A 12610-nucleotide genomic window follows, 5' to 3' on the forward strand; every position below is an offset into this window, starting at 1 on the left:
TTCTTAGAATACTAGCTATGTACACATTATACATACGAGTATATATTGAATTATGTGTTCATAATTCAATAAATTCGATATATATATAAGTATTATATGTACATTATCGAATTTATTGAATTATGAACACTTATTTTAACACACTTTCATTGAATATCTTACATAATTGGTTTTAAATAAAATGTTTGAAGTGGAAATTTTCAAATTTTAAATCATATTTGAGATTTTGAAAAAATATTTGCGGATTTCAATAAGCTTCATGCGTACAATGCTAGCAACTACTTCTAAATTAGTTCGCATTTAAAATATTTACATCCAAAACAGAGCCTAATTTGATTTTACTGATCTTTCTATTTTGGTTCCCATCACCAATTCCAAAATGTTCGTGCACAAAATGTTTTATACACAATGATTTTTCATTTATTATTGAGCGAGTGAGTGAGTTTTCTTTTGAACGGGCTATACTGTACATGTTACATGTAAGTAATAAGTAATAAAAATTACGCAAAAATTACGTTTATTCCGAAAAATTATAAAGTAGATATTAAAAATAATAAAATTACATAAATACTTATTGTAAGAATATTTATACAAATTAAATCGCAAATATACTTTGCTATTGCTAAAAGAAATTCTTACCAGTCATGCCACATGGTTATCTCACTCAATTAAAGTAAATTATTTTAATAATTTTAAATTAAAAAAGAAAATTTATTGTTAAAATCAATATACTTAATACTTTGTTGTATATACTCGTATGTATATATGTATATAATACGCTTATACATTATATACATTCATATGTTTGTATGGTTTTTGTTATTCGTTCTGAATTTCAGTATGTTTTTAATTTTTTTTTCAACTAGGAAGCATTTTTGCGGTTATTATTTTTTGCATTTTGTTCTTTTTTTCTATTTTTTAATTTTCTTGTAAATTTAAATTAAAAACAAGTAAAAACGTTTCAGTCGGTATAAACCGATTGAATTATACCCTGCACCTTTCGTTATTGTGTAGCAATTACTCGAACCTGTGAGATCATTCTATAGAAACTTCACGGACATGTCTGACCTATCATTGGACATCCGACTGCCAAGTTTCATCAATCTGACCTTATAATTTTTCAAAATATTTAAAATTAGCTTTTGGAGTTGTATGGTAAGTACCTAAACCTGTCAAGCAATTTCATCAAAACTTCACAAATATATTTGATCTATAATCGGACACACAACTGCCAAGTTTCATGAATCTGACTTTATTATTTTTCCAAATATTAAGAATAAGCTTTTAGACTTGTATGGGATCTACTCGAACCTGTTAAGCAATTCCACCACAACTTCAGAAATATGTCTGACCCATAATTGGACACATGACTGCCAAGTTTCATGAATCTGACTTTATTATTTTTCCAAATATTAAGAATAAGCTTTTAGACTTGTATGGGAGCTACTCGAACCTGTCAAGCAATCGCATCAAAACTTAAGAAATATGTCTGACCCATAATTCGACACACGACTGCCAAGTCTCATGAATTTGACTTTATTATTTTTTCAAATATTTAAAATAAGCTTTTGGGGTTGTATGGCAAGTACCCGAACCTGTCAAGCAATTCCACTAAAACTTCACAAATATATCTGATCTATAATCGGACACACAACTGCCAAGTTTCATGAATCTAACTTTATTATTTTTCCAAATATTTAAAATTAGCTTATGGAGTTGTATGGCAGGTACCCGAACCTGTCAAGCAATTCCTCCAAAACTTCGGAAATATATTTGACCTATAATTGGACACATGACTGCCAAGTTTCATGAATCTGACTTTATTATTTTTCCGAATATAAAAAATTTGCTGTTGGAGTTGTATGGCAGCCACCCGAACCGGTGCAGCTATCCCATTATAATTTTTAGAGCATGTGTAGAATATAATTGGACACATGTATACCAAATTTTATATTTATAGCTTTATTAGTTTTTGAAATATTTAAAATAAACTCTTGGAGTTGTATGGCAGCTACCCGAACCCGTTGTCCGACTTAGTCCAATAACAATAGGGTTCGTCCTTGGCACAAAAGGAAAAACTTGTGAAAGTTTGGTGTCGATTGCATTATTCGTTTTTGAGTTATCGTGCGATCGGACGGACGGACGGACGGACGGACAGACGGACATGTCTAAATCGACGCAAAATTTTAAGCTGAGCAAGAATATATATATATGTTCATACCGCAGATGACTCCTTCAAGTAGTTACAAACTCCATACCAAAGTTAATATACCCTTCACGAAGTGCAGGGTATAAAAATATTCATACATACTTATGTATGTACAAATACATGTATGTACGTATGTAGTATACAAAAAAACTTTAAATGTAGCGCAATCACCTATAATTTTAATCCTTATACTATTTAGTAGTTTAATTATATATGTATATATATATATATATCTATGTACCTCTATACATATGTATAAATAAATGTGAAAAAATATAAATGAAAAATAGATATACTTTAAGTATTAAGGGCATAAAAATAGATTTAGAAAAAAGCTACTTGGCGCCATTTAAATATAATGCCAATTAGATAACAAAAACATAAACAAATGTAGGTGACTTCCTATATTATAACATACATAAGTATATATATTTTATAAACGTACATATATGCACACATAGAATAGAGTTATAAGATGATTTTTTTTATAAAAACTAAAAAATTTATAAACTAAACAAATTTCGAAAATTATTTGTTTAAAATAAAAGTAACTTTTTGTTTTTGACAATTTATTGTTATGACTGATTATGTTCAAGAACTGCAAAGTGTTAACAGTGTATAAAAATATGTTGGTATACAGCCACTTGTATTGACTTTTTGTGTTAATGTCATTAGACAAAGAAATCCTTTCATTTATATAAAAATAGCGAAGACCAGCTATAGGAAATTTGGATCCTAGTAAGAGTAAAAAGGTATAGAAAAATAAATACATGGCATAGACATAACATGGCATAGAAAATATGTCACAACTTGCAAAATTTATAACCATATCAAAACTCTTAAGGTAAAACAAATAATCTGAATTTTTTTTTGCTGTTTTACTTCATACAGTTCAAAATTACCAAATTAATTTTTAGTCTTGCTTATTATAAGAACCACTAACACCAATTAAAAATTCTGTTCAGAACTTTCTTTAGCATATATTTTATATTATACTAATAGCATGGACTTTAAAGTGAAAAGGTTTAAAAAATTATTTATTTCAATGGTGCCAAATATTTACCAAAATCAATGCCAAATTTTTCAAATAAAAAAGCTCAATTCTATAAAGCCAATAGTTTACGAATAATATTTTCGAACAAAAAAATAACGTGGTTGTGCCTATACAAACATAGTTAATTAAACAAATTTTCTGTTTTAAATTATTTTAGTTTGAATTCGTTACTTAAATGTAAATATTTTGGGCATGGGTGTGTGGATACTTACCTAACCACAGAATTATTTGCTACAACAATTACAAAATTACGGTGGTAAGTTGGCGTCACTTATAATTTGATTTTTTTCCAAAAAATATTCTAATTTTAAATTTTTTCTCAAATTATGTTCTACTTTTAAATAAATGGAACAAATGTATGTATGTGCTCATTTTCAACTTTTAGCTTTCCATTCCCTTATGCAGTGAATAAATAAAATCTTTGTATACTTATCAGAATGTAGAATATAGATTTTTTATTAAATAAAAATCATTTAGAAAACGAAATAATATTAATTAATACACAATGTCTGTATGTCCAATATAGGTGGATATTGCAAAATCTGTTTAGTAAAACAAATGTGCTTACTATTTTAAAATTAAGGGTATACCTAAGTATTACAACAAAATCTTATTAGCACGAAAAAAATTGTTCGCCATATTCCTATAAGGTTTTACATAACGGTATAGGCAAATTTGAGAGCCGGACCTTATTCCAACAACTCAATTATACTTTTTTCTAATGAGCTATTTAAAAAACCAATTTATTATTAGCAAAGTTCATTGGTGTTTTTACTCTTAGTGCAACAGAAAACTTGCAAGTTTTCTTAAGTCAATTATTTTAATTTCATAAAACTCTCATTCAAATTTCATATTTTGTCTTTTATTGAGTTTTGTAAAGGGAAAATAAACTGAAACGTACAAATGCCATCAACTCTCATTTCAGATCATATAAATTGAGCACAGTCAACATAACATTTAATTTTTTATTTGAAATATTAACAGTGTTATTTGTACATTCATTCAGCATTTGCTTGTTGTCAGAAAAACACCTTAGATTGCTAAAATTTCTTAAAAGGTTAAGAGCATAATTATTTACATTAAAAAATTTCAAAAAACAAAACAAATTGCTTTAACAGTGAAATTCGAAACATTTATTCGATTTTATTTAAATAATTTGAAACTTTAAGAAATTATAAACCAAAATTAGGTGAAAATATTTTGAAAACGTGCAAAAATTTAAATTTTATATCACGTTTGTATGCATTTGTTTCGATAAAATTACACACATAATTTTCTTTCTGTTAAATTTTATATTATATCAGATTTATATGATTGCATGATTAAGTTTATACTTTATTATGTTTGTACAAGTATATACATAAATATTTACGATATTGCATTAGAAATGAAAAAGTTATAGATATCTTTAAACACACATATGTATATTATTTAAAAAATGTCCACATTTTCAAGAAAACTTTTGAAATATTCGTATAATATAAGGAAAATATAATCAAAATGTTGGGACCAAATATTGTAACTTTATTGTTAAATGTTGTTTTTGTTATAAAAATGTCACATGTATTCGGCTACAAAATTTCGTCTTCACATTTAAAAAACCAACCGAAAACGAATGACAAAATATTTTAGTAAATATTAAATTGAGATTTTAAATACGATTAAGAGTAAATTTTGAATGAGAATTAAAAATTGTAATCGAAAGTTACTTAGGAAAAAAAATTATTTTTAAATTTTCTCTATTCCAATTCCTTGAGAAATGACGGGCACGTGTAATAAATAAATTTTAACATACATACTAACTTAGTATAGTTATACGAGTAATATTGTTTTTCAATTGCGGTAATAAGTTGATATTTTTCAACTTAATTACATAAACAAATACCGAATACTATTAAATTCATAATATTAATAAATAATTAAGTCTTTGTGACTTAATAATAATTGTCAAGTCACAAATTGTTTTAAATACAAAAATTTTAATTGACGTTCTCTGATTTGAAAGGGAAAGCCCAAAAAATTTAATTCCTATTTGAATAAATTCTATTTAATAATAATATGAAATAAGTGAAAGAGAATAAACTTACACGAACATGCAATAAATAACAAAAACATGTTATTTACCTATTTGATTACATACACATATTAACATTCATACGTAACTACATTTTCTCGTGGAAGCTTTATTGTTATTTTTCATTTTAATATATGCATAAGTATGTACATACATGTTCTTATTTATTATATTTTTAATTTATTCATATTATTTTTTAAGTATTTATAAATGAACTTTAATATATGAACTTTATAACTCTTACAAAATTAAATGCAATATTTATTATTTTAGCGCCATATTATTTTATAGAAAATATACAAAAAAAATTATAATAAACTACATTTATTTTAATAAATTGTGTAATAGCCTTTTCAAAAAAATTAGACTATTGAACTTACATACTCGTATTTATATTAGAGGAATTTCAAAAGGGGTCAACTGTAAAACAAATTGTCATACCTTGCTCATTTTTTGACATTCATTATCGGTATATATCGGATTTAATCGATTTAATAATTATCGGTATATACAAACCATTACTGATTAAACTAGAGCTTGAACTACGTGACTTTATGTTAAGAAAAAAAATTAACAAATTGTGTTTAGGGTTGAGGCTTGTCCAAATTTTTAAATCGCGATATACAGTTCTTCTTATATTCAAAAAATGAAAGAAGGAAGTACGCAATTTGTTGTAGTTCAAACAGTAGTAACAAGATGTTACTGTATGTTATTTTTTCTCTAATGAGATTGGAACTCGCTTTATACTCAATAAAGATACTTAATGAAGCTAATAAGCTCCAAAATATCAAGAAAAGTACTCAAAATCATCAGTTAGCCGTGACACGAAAATTATGTAAAAGAGAACAAAAAATAGCGAATTTTTTTAATTGAAAATTTTATGTTTAAGTAGTTATTATTTAAAAGTTGTAAGTCTGGCATTAATTGTTGACAATACCGTTTTGTAAATCTATTAAGTAAGAAAAAAATTGTGAACAACCTATTACTCTTGCTTTAACAGCTTCAAAGTTAAAAAGCTTTAACAGCTTCAAAGTCGAGAGCTTTAACATCAATTCTTGACCACTTTGCGTTAAAGCTGTTAATTTTTGTTCTTCCTCCAAAAAGTATGCAATATTTTTTTATTTCACTAAATTTTTTTGGAGTAAAGGAGAATCGTTTAGGATCATACTGTTTTTTTTTTAGAGAAAGTGCTTCTTATTTAAAAGAATAGTGTTTCCTTACAAACCTGAATGAATTTGAATGATACCTGAGGTTTGACCTGAATTTATTCTCTTTTCTATTGCACCAAATAAGCTTTTTATATAATACAGGACTTAATATACAATAATTTTGTTAATTTTGGAAATCACATTTATTTTTAATATAATTTATTATAATTTATCGATAAATTGAAATAAATTATTTCAATAAGTAACAAAAAAAAAAGAAAGGAAAAGAATAAAATGATTCTTAACTTAAAATGTGCATGTTTTTAAGCTTGTAATTATTATCTATAAATAAACAAAACTCTCACCACCCTATAATTATTTTTTTCACTTGACTGCCACTATCGGACATACATACATACATGTACATAATAAACTTTTAAGACTAAATAATATAAATACAATAGTATATAAATTTGCATACGTATAGAAGTATGTACATAGATTTATGTATGTACCACTACTGAAAGCTTTTTATATAAACCTACATATAGTAATAATATATGTAAGTAATGTCTTCAAAGGTGTGCAAAAATAAAATTGTAGGTATACAATATAATTTTAAGCAAATATTTGATTGTTTAGATGTGTGGGAATTGAATTTACTCATTAAAAAAAATTTAAAATATTAATGTGCTGTATATACATATATATGTATATATATATAAATATATAGTTATATGTGCATACATTGTTTAAGAACTTTTATACAAGAGAACTGCCATACTTCAAAAATAGAATTTAAGGCATTTAAATAATAATATTATCTAAACTGAAATGAACTTTAACTGACATTTATAAAATTTAAACTTCTTTAGAAAAGTGATGATACAAGACAATTTATTATACAATATTTGTCATATGTTGCCGTTATTTGTTATAAAAAAAAAAATTGTTATACAACAATTTAGTTGTTAAACTTGTACAAATCTCTATAATTTATCTAAATCATTTAAATATTTAAAAATTAATTTTTTATTTATGAATTTCTACATATTATTTTTAGAAAAATATTAATTGAAAAACAAACTTACAGTTTGCACATTTACCTCTTAATTTTACCTTTATAAACATAATATGAACTCTGGCAACCCTCACGTTATAAAATATTCTATGGAGTAGTACCAATAAAATAATTTTTAAAATATAAGTGTGCATAACGAAACACAGAAATTGTATATTTAAAGAAAAATAAATTATTAAACAAAAGTAAGAAAATTTTCTATGTGTTCGTGTAAGTGTGAATATTCATAATAGGTGAATGAATGTCAAGAAAAGAGATAGAGAAAACAAAATATTTTATGTATAGAAAGAAAATGAAAAGAAAACAGAAAATAAAGAAAATTAAATAAACTATAAAAACACAAAGTAAAAAATGAAAAAGAAAAAAGAAAATAAAAATAATAAACAAAGTTGACCTTGGTATGAAAATGTTTTTATTTTTATTTGAATTTTGTTTTGCTCAGTTCTTTATTTTCCTATGTTTTGTTTTTTCTTCTTTTCTTTTTTTTCTTTATTGGAACAAGTCGAATAATTTAAATTTGTTCAAAATTTCATTGTTCGTGCTTTTACATTTTAAATATATGTATGTATGCGTTGGTGTAATGTTTAAATTTATAAATACATATATGTACGTAATGTTTAAATGTATGTATGTATTTAGAATCTAAATTTTATAAACAAAATGAGTAAGAATAAAACTATAAAGTGCTTATGATAATGATTATGTTTTTATAGAATAGAAAAGAAAAAGAGATAGAGACAAAGAAGAAATAGAAAAAAATAAATTACAGTAAATTCTCAATTAAAAGATTTTAGAAGATTGGGAAAAGAAAATTCATTTCTCTCATTTAAAATTCTTTGTTCCGCCATATTTCGTGTTTCTCTCATTCTTACTAAAACTGAGTTTTTGTTATTATTGTTCTTGATGTTTCATTTTTTAAATTTTATTTACAATTTTTGTTGTTATTTTGTTTCGTATTTTTTCGCAAATTCTTAATAATATTTTTTTTATTTTCTTTTTTTAATATTATTCTGTTTCTTTGATATTTTTATTTTTTATTTCTAATATTCATATTATATTTTGCCATCAAAAATATCGTATGATTTTCTTTATTTGTTTATAAGTTTCTGATGTAGTGTTATGAATATTATAATTTTATTAAAATAAGTATTTAATAAGCATATATATACATACGTATATATGTATGTATGTGCATATGTATTGTATTATATTGTATGTTAATATAATACATAGCCAATGACAGATGTATGTAGACTTTGAAGTGGGTACCGAATTTTAGAGTAATTTTTAATATTTGCATGTGAAATTGGAATCTATAGATAAAGTCAATATTTTATATAAAATAACATAGGTGCATATGTACATATGTATATATAGCAGCATATTTAAGCCTACATATATTTATACATACATAAATATTCAAAATAATGTAACATTATACAAAACAAACAGTTCATTAATAAATTTATAAAGTTATCCACATGTTTTTATTGCAGTACAAACCTTTATAAGTGTATATTCATTTGTACAAATATATTCACATGTACATATATCCATTTTGTATAATCGTATATACATATGTATTTACATATTATGTAACTATATAATAATTAAGTTAAACATTTGCTTTTTGTTCATTCTATTCGTGAAATATGCATGAAGAAAAGGGCAATGTCTTGTCATTTATTGTTAAAAATGAATAGAAGCTAAAACAAATTATTTAATAAAATATATAACGGTTTTTCATCAAAATTATAAACAAACATAATATAAACTGAGACCATAATATTGATAGATTAAACTGTAACGCATTTGTCTACATTTATTTCAGACACAGCAAATTGTAGTACATAAACTCAATTTATAATTTTCCACAATTTCGAAAAAAAAATAAAAGAAGTTCGAATTATTGGTTTACCTCATTAGTCAATTATGCAATTAATAATCTAAACGGATGTACTTTTCGTGAAAATAATGAAAGAAATATCCCAAAAAGCATGCAATGTAATTTTTAATTACCTAAACCATATTTTTATTCATAAAAGAAATAAAATGGATGCCATAATGAAACACATAATCGTGGTTGGCGAGGGTATTCATAATATTATAATAATTCATTACATAATGTTATATGAATAAATAAATAAAATGGACACGAAACAAACCACATATTCAGAATAACCAATTACATTAACATTTTATAGTCTTATAATAAACCATGTAGGTACATACTATACATTATATATAATATATGTACATATATAATTGTAGATATGCATGAAATGTACCTATTTAATGTATCAAAATCTTTCTAACACTTACAAGACAAATCACAACTCATATTTAAATTTTAACGTGGATGCCTCAAATATGAAATTAATTTAAATAAGTGGAATAAAGAAATATTTAAAATGCGTAATCATGTTATCAAATTAATAAATAGATTAATAAACAACGTTATGTATTGGGTAATATTTTCAACTTTCTTCATATAATAGATAATATGTACATACACAAGTATATTTGTATATGCATAACCCTACCATTTTGTACTAAACATATGTAACAAAAATTAGGTCATGAGGTCAACTTCATGTAACTCAAAATTTTCTCAACTTAAAATTTTTATATTGATTTTAAAAAATCTTAAAAATACTCCGTGTAATACTCATTTACTCATTTGTGTCATTATCGATATGTTACAATTCATTGTGTCATTATCGATATGGTACGGTACTTACAAAATGATTTAGGTATATATTAACATTGTGGCTTAATTTTTTTTATAGTTACCCTCTGTGGTTACTGTTATATTAAAATATTTTAGTATACCAATTAAAATTATATTAATTTAAAAATAAAAAATAAATCTAAAACTGATTATTATGAAAACAAACGCGCAATGCAAAAATATACATTACATACATTTTTATGTTAATTTTAAATTATATTTTAATGTTATTTGCGTATGTACATATATATATATATATATACATTAATAAACCTTTTATTAATACGTAAATATTTTATTTCATTAACATGTATAAATTATAAACGTAAAGAACTTTAAGAATTTTTCAGCTTTATTCAATTCGCATAAATTTATTTATTATTTTTTTATACGTATAAGTATGTATAAATATTTTGCACACATACATTACAACTTAAATTTTATTTATATCAAATAATATATAAGTATTTAATGTTATGTATGTTATTAATGTTATTAATGTTATTAGATATATTAATTATATATAAGTATATCTATGGCTATATAAAAACAATATTAATAAATTTTAGAAATAAAAATATAAGAATAATATATGTATATACATAGGCAGAAAATAATAAAATCTCGTCAACACCTAAGTATACCTACATCCCATAAATACTATACGTACCATGTTAATAATAAGTACATTTATCCATACATATGTATATCAAAAATTTTTTTATTAGAATAAATAAAAATAATAAAATTAGTAGATTATATATATACATACATATAATATAATTACGTATATATCAATACACTTGTACATGTAAAGTTTAATTATAGATATATGAATTTATAAAAGTATATACTCAAATATATTAAAATAAAAAAATTTAAAAAACTATAAGTAAGTAACATTAACATATAAATACGTTTATAGGGTGTTCGCTAGTTACTGGAATTTCCCGAATTACTGTAGTAATAAAATATTTTTTTTTACAATTTTTTTTCAATGTCAATTAAATTCTGAAGTAGAATCCGAACAAATTAAAAGGCTATGTCGGTAATATTAAAAAAAATATTATCAAAAATTAACTTTAATTTTTAATTTAAAAATACTTTGCCTAAATTTTAAAGCATGTGATTCGAATGTTATGGTAAATTATCTGTTATATTAAATTGTTAATTGTGAATGTTCTATGAAATTTGTATAATTGTTCCAAATAAAGCAAAAAATTGTTTATATACCAAACCTTATATAATTCGAAAAGTCATATTAGGCCATATTAGTAAAAAATTTGTACTTGTTATATAAGTATTTGTTTTGGAACATGGGACACCATGTATTCACAACAATACGCAATATATTTAATATAAAAAAACATACCATATACATATCTATGTACATGTGGTATACCATATACATATGTACATAATAATGCCGTATAAGTATGTGCTGATATAAACATATTGTAGAACTATATATGTACATATTTATATTTATATACACGATTTATGCGAATTTATGCTAATTAAGTATAGGTTAACTTAGAACCTGTTATAGAACAATATTCTTTTTCTAAAAAAAAGAGCGGTTTCTTTGATTGAAATTGTCTAACAATAAGTGTTTGGATACAATTAAAAAAAACAGGTAATATAATCAATGTACACGCATACATACATACTATTTTTAATACAAGTAATTTAAAATTGAAATTGTATGCCTGGTATAATTTAAGTTTCAATTCTAAATTGAAGAACATTTTTTGCCAAAAAATATTTTATGTTCTTTTTTTTTTTCTAAATTTAATTCTATTTAATATTAAGTATTTGAATATAATTAATTTTTAAATTAAATTTAAATATTATTCTTTTGATGTACGAATTTATTTTAAATTAAAATTTTTTTAACGATTTCATTGCCTACAATTTTATTTTCATATGTGGTGAAATTATGAAAATGTAATATATTAAATCCATAGTTCGTAAAATGTTATATTTCCCTTAAAAAAATTAAGTCTAGAACTTGTGATAATACAGCTCTAGGTCTAAAAAATAAAAACCATTTTCTGTTAAAATAATTCTCCTTTTACCATATTATAATTTTGCATAAATTAAGAACGCATTTTAAAATATGTAAATAAATTATCATGAAAATTTTGCTAGTACATAAGGAATTAGGTTATTAGTACTTTTCGATTAGGGAATGAATATTGGTATATGCTTAAATTGGTCAGCGAAATAGGGGACTGAAAATTAAAATATTGCAAATTTTGACGAAACGTACTTCATGGGAGGGGGAGTGATGACGTAATTTTGTTCTTATAA

At 23.7% G+C, this 12610-nt stretch overlaps 1 protein-coding gene across 4 annotated transcripts in view; it reads left to right on the plus strand.

Moving 5' to 3' along the window:
• The window catches only part of LOC129609891 (protein CREBRF homolog), a 134605-nt gene that overhangs the window by 113957 nt on the left and 8038 nt on the right, over window positions 1-12610 (plus strand). The window contains exon 1 of one of the 4 annotated variants that reach the window (XM_055522099.1): window positions 3500-3519. The exons of the other annotated variants lie outside the window; for them this stretch is intronic. The gene's annotated coding sequence lies outside the window, so the exon portion shown is untranslated. Of the gene's footprint in view, window positions 1-3499; window positions 3520-12610 lie in introns of those variants that run through there. 4 annotated transcript variants of the gene reach the window in all.

Source organism: Condylostylus longicornis, unplaced genomic scaffold, assembly GCF_029603195.1.
Source record: "Condylostylus longicornis isolate FDR11 unplaced genomic scaffold, ASM2960319v2 ptg000040l, whole genome shotgun sequence".
NCBI lineage: Eukaryota > Metazoa > Arthropoda > Insecta > Diptera > Dolichopodidae > Condylostylus > Condylostylus longicornis.